Source organism: Leptonotus elevatus, chromosome 15, assembly GCF_054856555.1.
Source record: "Leptonotus elevatus isolate MCC_2025b chromosome 15, RoL_Lele_1.0, whole genome shotgun sequence".
NCBI classification, from domain to species: domain Eukaryota; kingdom Metazoa; phylum Chordata; class Actinopteri; order Syngnathiformes; family Syngnathidae; genus Leptonotus; species Leptonotus elevatus.
In genome coordinates, this window is record NC_141253.1 from 17,158,509 (window position 1) to 17,166,981 (window position 8,473).

The window sequence follows — 8,473 nt, forward strand, 5'->3', positions numbered from 1 at the left end:
CACGGGAGGGGGCATTTTTCCATGTTGTTTGGCTGCATTTTGACCCAAAGTGTTATTTTGTACTGACTTCATCAGGGCACATAATTACCACCACCACCACACTCATCTTACTTGCAGTTGTACTGCAAGTGCAAAATTAAGTTTGAAGTGAGGGAATTGGAAGTGTTAGTGGAAGTGAAAGAAAAATATTACCAGTGGTGGATAAAGTACACACACACACTGTAATTTTTTTTACTTGAGTAAAAGTATTTGTGGAAAAATCTACTAATGTAAAAAGTACTTGGTCCTAATTCAATCATACTTGTTCAAGTAAATATCAATTAAAAATGATATAACTGGAAAAAAATACAAAGAAATAACTAGCATAAAGGACTGCACACATCTATTTATTTAAAAATAAGTGCAGTAAACAAAAACCAGCATTGTAAAATTACTAGTCAACTTCTTTTTATTTATTTTTTTACTACTCAATTAGGGCCGCGGGTGAACAGCCTCTTCGTCTGCGGAATTTTGTCATCTCTCTAGCTTCTGTCAGGGCTGCCGTTATATACAGTGATATTGTCCATCGTGTCGCCCATTTGGCCATCAGATGCCCGCTTAGCTAGGCTTCATTTAGCGGTGTATCTCATGTGCACAGTGGGCTCACTGCTGATTTTATTGGTTAATTGCTTCTTCGACTGATTTGTGTTGGTAGATTTGCACCTCTGCATTGACTATATACAGCTGTTCACAAAGTAATGAACGTCACTCCATCCTTGCTTGTGAACAACTGAGCCTTTGCAGCATGCACCTTTTCATACTTAACCGTGACACTTACCTGTTTCCAATAAAGTAATTCACCTGTGTAATGTTCAAAACAATTTTTTAAATATCGTTTGTTCAACTTGACCCTGCTTTTTGGAAACATTCTGCATTATTCTAAGTCAAAATTAGATAATAAAAAAAATTGATAATAAAAAAAAAAGTCAACAGTTTGAAAAAAAAACAACCTTGTCTTTGTAGTGCATTATACTGACTAAAGGTTGAAAAGATTTGCTAATCATTGTATTCTGTTTTATTTGCATTTTACACCAAGTCATAACCAAGGGTTTGTAAAATGCGGTTTAGGTAGTCATTCAGGCAAAAATTTGGGAGTGGGAGGAGTTGAGCAATGTATAGATAATGACTTCCAGATGGCTTTGAGAAAAGTGTGATACAACATCTGACGGCTTAGGAGGGGGAAGCAGTGCAGCAACAACATTTTGGACTCTATTTTCATGAAAGGCGTAAATCCTATGTAGCATGTGGCATAACTCTGTGCGGAGGTGGATTAGACCCAGTGTTGGTAATTTCACAGACGAGCAAAGGCCAGAGGGTGGTCTGCAATACTGTTAGAGCAATCACAGAGGACTTCAATCATGGTCAATCAAAGCTGCTCCTCATTCCATTTAAAAATGGTGCACTAGTTGCACACTTGAGTCTTAACATGGCGGTGCACACTGCACCATGAAGTGGGCATGAATAGACCTGCCACAAAGATGCTGTGCGGCGCAGAGTAGTTTGATTTAAATAATAATAAAATAAAATAAAATATTATTATTATGTGGCATGGTTTCTGACAGGCTAGCTGCCGCCAACACTTAGACATGTTCTGTGTAGACTTGGCACCACCAAAATTGTCACTTCAGGAGCATCTCGATTGACACTCCCTTATTGCATCAGCACACCGAGCTTGGCAGAGACTGTTAAGCCAGGATCTCCTGGAATTTATACTCTGTCTTCAAAAATAGAGTCCTGTATCTAGTGGGACTGGTGTGCGACTAACCTTGACAAAGGATATTGTCCGTCAGGGGGTCGAGTACTTTGAAAACCTCCTTAATTCCGCAGACATGCCTTCCAATGAGGAAGCAGACTGTGGGGTTCTGAGAAGGGCTTTGCTATCTCTGGGGTTAAGATGGCCAAAGTGGTTTAAAAAAAAAACTCTTCAGGGGCAGGGCCCCAGGGGGTGGAGTCCTTCAAGTCTGTGGTTGTTGTACTGCTGTCTTGGTTGGCACACATCTGCAACCTTGCATGGACATCGGGGACAGATTGTACATATTGGCCACTGGGCCGGTGGTCTCCTTTTGTAAGAATGGGGACCAGAGAGTGTATTCCATCTACAGGATGATCACACTCCTCAACTTCACAGGTTAGGTCGATTTAGAGGTCCTGGAGAATAGGGTCTTTCATGCTTGTTTTAGTCCTTTGAATGGCTTATTGTCAGTTTTAGTCACATTTTATTCAGTTCTGTATCATTTTAGTTCAGACTTCTTTAACCTAGATTTAATGTGCTTCAAGCTAAACAGTAAGTATGTTTCCATTACTCTCAGAATAACACAAAATGTAAGTTTTGCAATAGCAAACTGGTAATGGAAAAGCAAAAAAAAATAAAAATAAAACTCTTACATATTGCAAAGAAGGTTTTACACTCTCATCAGGTGATTTTTGAGACGCGTCGAAATAGAAGTATTTTGCAAAAGTGCAATGGAAACACTTTTTTCGCATTTCCAGTAGTCTTGTGACCCCGCCCGGTCACAAAGTAAAGGAAGTAGGCAGTACAGGGCCCACTTGTTTTTGTGTCTATAGAGTCTTTCCAATAAGACGCTATATTTGTTGAGGGGTGAACTGGCGAGGACTCTTAGCTCAAAAACAATTTAATTTCCATAAAGTCCAATCCTTTCAAATTGATGTCAAAAGCACAACACGATCCTTTCCATATACAAAAACAACAACAACGACAATGATCACGTGTCCGAAGAGTCCTCACCGGTTCACCCCTCAACAAAAATAGCGTCTTTTTGGAAAGACTCTATATTTAAGTCAAAAAAACTGTTTGCCTCCAAGGTTCACACACACCTGACGCTCATTACCTTGGGCATGATTTAATTATTTCCTGGGGGTCCATGCGCCACCATGGTCAAACCGAGGAGTCACACGCAGAAAAGGAAAAACAAAGAACACTGTAGTATGGCTCCAACAGTGTCGGAACTGCCTCCTGAGGAGATAACAAGTCTTTTAAATCACAAAGCAATTTAACTATAGAGCCAAGGCCACCACGGGCATCAAGTGGCATAGGGTGCATGTCGTCATTCAAATTGGTTCTATCCGTCTGGTGCATACATGAGTTGTAAGCGCACACACACTACACAACACTAAATGTGCGATCCCGCCAAATGAGGGAAGAGATACGTTTTTAAAGTAATCGTACCAATGCATTCATCTTCATTAAACAAACCTCTTGCGACATTTCATGGGCTCCTCAAAATTACGAGATCTCGCGACACGGGACATTACGAGAATTACTCCTCAGAAATGAAACAGTATTCATAAATATTTTCTGTCACTTAAAAGTGGCAGTTCATCCTAAATTCTAAAGACAAACTAAAAACAATGGTGTAGTACTATGTGCATTCATTCATCTCAAAAGAGCACTGATGTCAAGCTTGGCAGTGAAGTTAACATTAGTGCTTGGAGAGGTAACTACATAAAGCACGGTTACCCACCTATCTGCAAGTAGCCTGAGACTCAGGCAACCGTACCGGTGACCTCGCTGTTGTCGTCGTCACTCAAGTTTCCACCATGCAGATGAGTAACACTGCCCGGTTCTGCTCTGTGTGCTCCCTAGTTGCTGTAGCTAACCCTCCTAGCATGAACGCTAACTTCAGTGTTCAGCTAGACATTATAGTGATTATAGATAGTATTCACATTACGTGTTGTGCCAACATTGTGTGCCGTTCACAGAACGGGCAAAGGAGTGTCAGGAGACTCGGTGAGAATTGCAAAGGTAAATCGAAAAGGATTTCCAACCGACAAAGTCTACCAAAGTGTGTTCTGATGATTTTCATTAAGGTAATTGTCATTGTAAGATGGTAAAAATAATTTTTACCATAATGCGATTGTGATATATGTGAGTCGCTGGCTCTGGCTACAAATAGATCTGGTGGTCAAGATGTACGATTTTGAGATTTCTCCAAATACCCTTTTTAAGGTCTCTATTTTCTTTTTCCAGCAGCCCAGAAGTGTGCGAAAATAAGTGATGAGTCAACAATGTTGTTGTTTTTGTAGTAACATGCTCGCGGTAGTAGCTAGCGAACTTGCTAACTGGGTTGCAAAATAAAACAAGATTCTTTGCCTCAAATTCACAAATGATAAATGCACAAAGCAACCAATAAAAGACTAAAGTACAGAAGACAAAAAAATGTCCGTGTTTTGGGATTGAGCCATCCTACCTCAGAGCATACGTGATGTTGTCTGGTCCGGGCAGTGGCAAATGTTTGTAATCCAATCGATTCCACTAATCAAACGTTTCAACGTGTACTGCTGCAAGGAGAGTTGATCGAGCTAAACCTTCTGCATACGTCTTACACAAGTAACGTTAGAGGAAGCTGGGGGGTGTTGGATTATTAACATTGTTAATAATAAAACATTGACTTCAACTTTGAATTTTATTTGAACACGCAGAAATCAAAGAAATGATTTCTAACAGGGGTGACATTCATCAATAACAAAAGATCATCCGGTGTAAACACAATAGAAACACAGCTGAGTCCACTGGAAAGTTGACCCACCAGGAGGGGCCGACTTGCAATCCCGTGACGTCAATGAATACTATCTATGGGAGGGGATGTTAGTACTTCCTGCTCGCTCTCATTTGATTCATCGTGATGTCTTGTTGTCCTGTAAAATAAATAAATAAATAATCCGAATGTCTCTGCTAAATTAGCAATGGCGCCGCTCCCCAATTCTGTAAACAATGATGTCCGAATGAATTACTCCCTTGCCAAAAATCCCTGCATATTCTACACTTATCAGCAACCCATGTAAGCTAATTAATTGACATCAACTTAAAGCTAACTTAAACCATGAAGCTAGCGAACACCAGCACCAGGAGCCCTGTGAAAAATTTAATCTTACTATGAAAACTATCACAAGCTAATTGTCAAATAACATACAGTATGTATAAAATACATTGAGGACTTGTTCCAACTTACCTTCAAAAGAAGATCGGCATGCTGTTGTCATGTTTTAGTTATCAAAGAGCCATGTTTAGCTCATCTCCATCATGTTATCGTCATGAGAAAAGGGCTGTCAATGAAATCGTTACGTCATGTCATCGTTATCACAAAAACTAGACTGTACGAGAACCACTGTGAACAGCAGAGTTGGAAAATGCTCAGATTGAAGTGCAAGGAATATTTGGAGGCACCAATTGTCATTAGATTTGGATTGTGACTCAATGAATAGGTGCTCAAAGTGGTTGGAAGGTTATTTTAATCGGTTTCATCTTTTCTTCCTAATTGGATGTTGTGCCACATAAAACCGTATTTCTTCCGTTTCACCAATCAGCACACCCGTTTCAATTAAAAATAAGCTATGCAACACTTTCTCAAACATTTCAACGATGCCGTCAAAACAACAGCCACCTCTGCTGGATAATTCAATTATTTCCTTCTTTTTTTCCCGACACACACACGCACGCACGCACCCCCCCCCCCCCCCTCACACACACACACACACGCACCCCCCCCCCCCCCCCCCCACACACACACAAAGACATCCCCCTCCCCTGCGCCTCCCCTCTTTGCCTCTTTGCCTCTTTGCTGCGCTGCTTCTATAATTCAAATTCTGTCATGCTTGTTCCAGACTCCTGGCTCCAGCCTCTCTCTCCTCTCTTGGAAAAGAAAAAGCATAGGAAAAAGAAGGAGGGGGTGTCTCTTTGTGGGGCAAAGCTGACAGAACCATGCACAAACACACCAGTGTGAACAGCAAATGTGGAAAAAGCTATGCAATTAGATTCTTGTAGGACCACTGAACATTGCGCACTTTGATTATCTTTGGCATTGGAAAGATTTGATGTTACTGAACTCTTCCAATACTTATACCCTGTTTTTTTGTATATCTGCTTTTTAAAGTCTTATTTTTTGTTTCAAATAATAATTCCATTCATATATTGAATTCTGGTTTATATAAAAGTGACTCTCATGGTGTTACTCAGTACTGTATTGCCGTTTTCACCCACCTTTCAGACACGGTACTTGAAGAAGCTAAATCAGCCACCGCAATTCATCTCAACTTTGGTAAATCACATTGCGTTTTCTAAATTCATCTATTTGAATGTACGCCACCTAGAACGTGCAAAATGAACTGCGTGACAATTTAATGCATCTGGCATGTGCATTCCTTGGTGTGCCTGGTTAGTGGATCAGCATCAACATCCGTTTGCATGTGAAATCAAATTTGCGGCTGTAGTAAATCAGCCCTTATTATGCTAGAGTAGTGTTCCCTAACTACAGTGGAACCTCGGAGTTCGAACGTCTTGGAACTCGTACAAATCGGACTTCGACCCAAAAATCTGAATAAAAAATGCCTCAGAGTTAGACCTCATTGTCGGAGTTTGAACACGCAAGCAAAGCAAGCTAGGCCAAACATTACTTGAAAACGGGTTAACGAGTGAAGCCAAGCGATGCCAAATGCTCATGTTGCGGTAGTGGAGACGAAGCGCTGCTCATTTCCAGTCAGAGCGGGTGAATACTCCCGGAGGTGCTCTGTACATTCGCGAGTGCATTTGGATTTTTCCACGACAATTTTCTTCAACATGGGCCCAAATAAATACAGAAGTGTTTGTGGCAGAAGACAAAAACGTACAGTGCTATGAACCACAGTAGATTTAGGAAGGAGATTATCGCGCAGTTGTAACTACCGTGACTACTTCTATAAATACTGGCACAAGGACCCCCTTAGCTGTTCAACAACGTGCCTGACGCTAAACAGCGCACAAGGACCCCTTAGTAGTTTAACAATATACCCAATGTAAAATACACTAACTCAGCACTGAACAAAAGCACGCATTAACGCAGCATTTTTCATCCACCGATGCATCATACCAAAACAAAAAGGGTAAGGTATTATTGTTTAAATACTATACAGGGTGTACATGTTCTTGTTTTTACATAAAAATAAATCAAAATGGGAATTTTCTGTTTTTGGAGCTTGGGAACGGATTAATTGCATTTACATTATTTCCTAAGGAAAAAACCTGCTTCGGAGGTTGAACAATTCGGACTTTGAATACTTCACAGGAATGAATTTTGTGGCCTGTGGGCCGCCGGGGTGCCCGGTGGTTCCCTCTCCCCTCCCTCTTCCTCCCCCTTGCTGCCTCTCCCTCCTCGCCTCTCCCCGCCCGTCCTCCGCCTCCCTGTCCCCTCTCCCTCGTCACCCTTCCTCCTCCTCTCCCCCTCTCCTTGCGTCCCTGCCGCTGCCCCCTGCCCTTCTTGTCGTCCCCTTCCCCCCTCCCTTCCCCCTCCCCGGAACGCCTTCCTTCCCCTCCCCTGGGCCGGGGGCTCCATCCATGGCCCGGATCTCGGTGCTACGGGGGCCGGCGGGGGTGGCTGGGGTTTGGTGTCGTGCCCGCCCCGCTCCAGTGGGCGTCCTGGCACCTGCCCTCTCCGCTCCGCTGTCCGGCCCCTCTTCGGCGCCGGTGCCTGGGTGCGGGTGGTCCCCGGGGGCTGGGGGTCGGGGGTTGGGGGGCTGCCGGTTGGTCGGGGTGGGGTCGGGGCGGCTTTGTTGGGGGGGGGGCGGTGGTGGGGGTTGCGGGGTGGGGGTGCTGGGGGTGGGGGGTGTCTGGGGGATTGGGGACGTGGGGGCGGCTGGGGCTGGGTTGGGGTGGTTGGCGGGGGTGGATGGGGGGCGGGGGTCGTGGGGGGTGCGGGGGTTGGGGGCCGGTGGGGTGCCTGGTGGGCCTGCAGTGCCCCGTCCTGCTGCGTTGGGCCGGGGGCGCGGGCTGTGTTGGGGCGGGGGGCGCTCCTGCTCCTGGGTTTGCTCTCCGGCCGGTGGCCCTGGCGGGGCCCGGGGGTCGTCCTTTGACGCTGCCGCGGCCTGGGGGGCCCTGAGGTGTTGCGCTTGCTCTGTTCCGGCGGGGGTCGACGGCTCCCCTCTTTGGTGGAGATTTTCATGCATGCCAGATCCACCACACCAGCATCTACCGAAACTCAGACACAATCTGTTTCCTCCTCAGGTTATTGAATCGGTGGAGGCTGGTGTCTGCGGATCTCACGCGGCTTCGTCTGTCCTTCCTTCCTTTTCTCGGTCTCTCCTTTAGTCTCTTGAGGCCTCCCTGATTTTATGTTTTTTGGATTTGTTGGGGTCTGGATGTTTCTTGGGCTGGGGAGGAGTTCTGGTGGGGGGTGTCTGGTCGGTGCTGGATTTCACCTTCCTTGGTTTTCTTTGGTCCCCTCGGGTCTCCTGGTGTTCGGTTTAGGTGAACGGTATGAGATTTTTTCTAATAGGTTTTCTGGTGAGCTAACAAATACACGCACGCACGCACGCACGCACGCACGCACATACACATACTCACCCACACACACACACACAAAAAAAAATAATATATATATATATATATGTAAAAAAAAATTATAAAAAAAAAATTATAATAAAAGAGCAATGATGATGACATTTC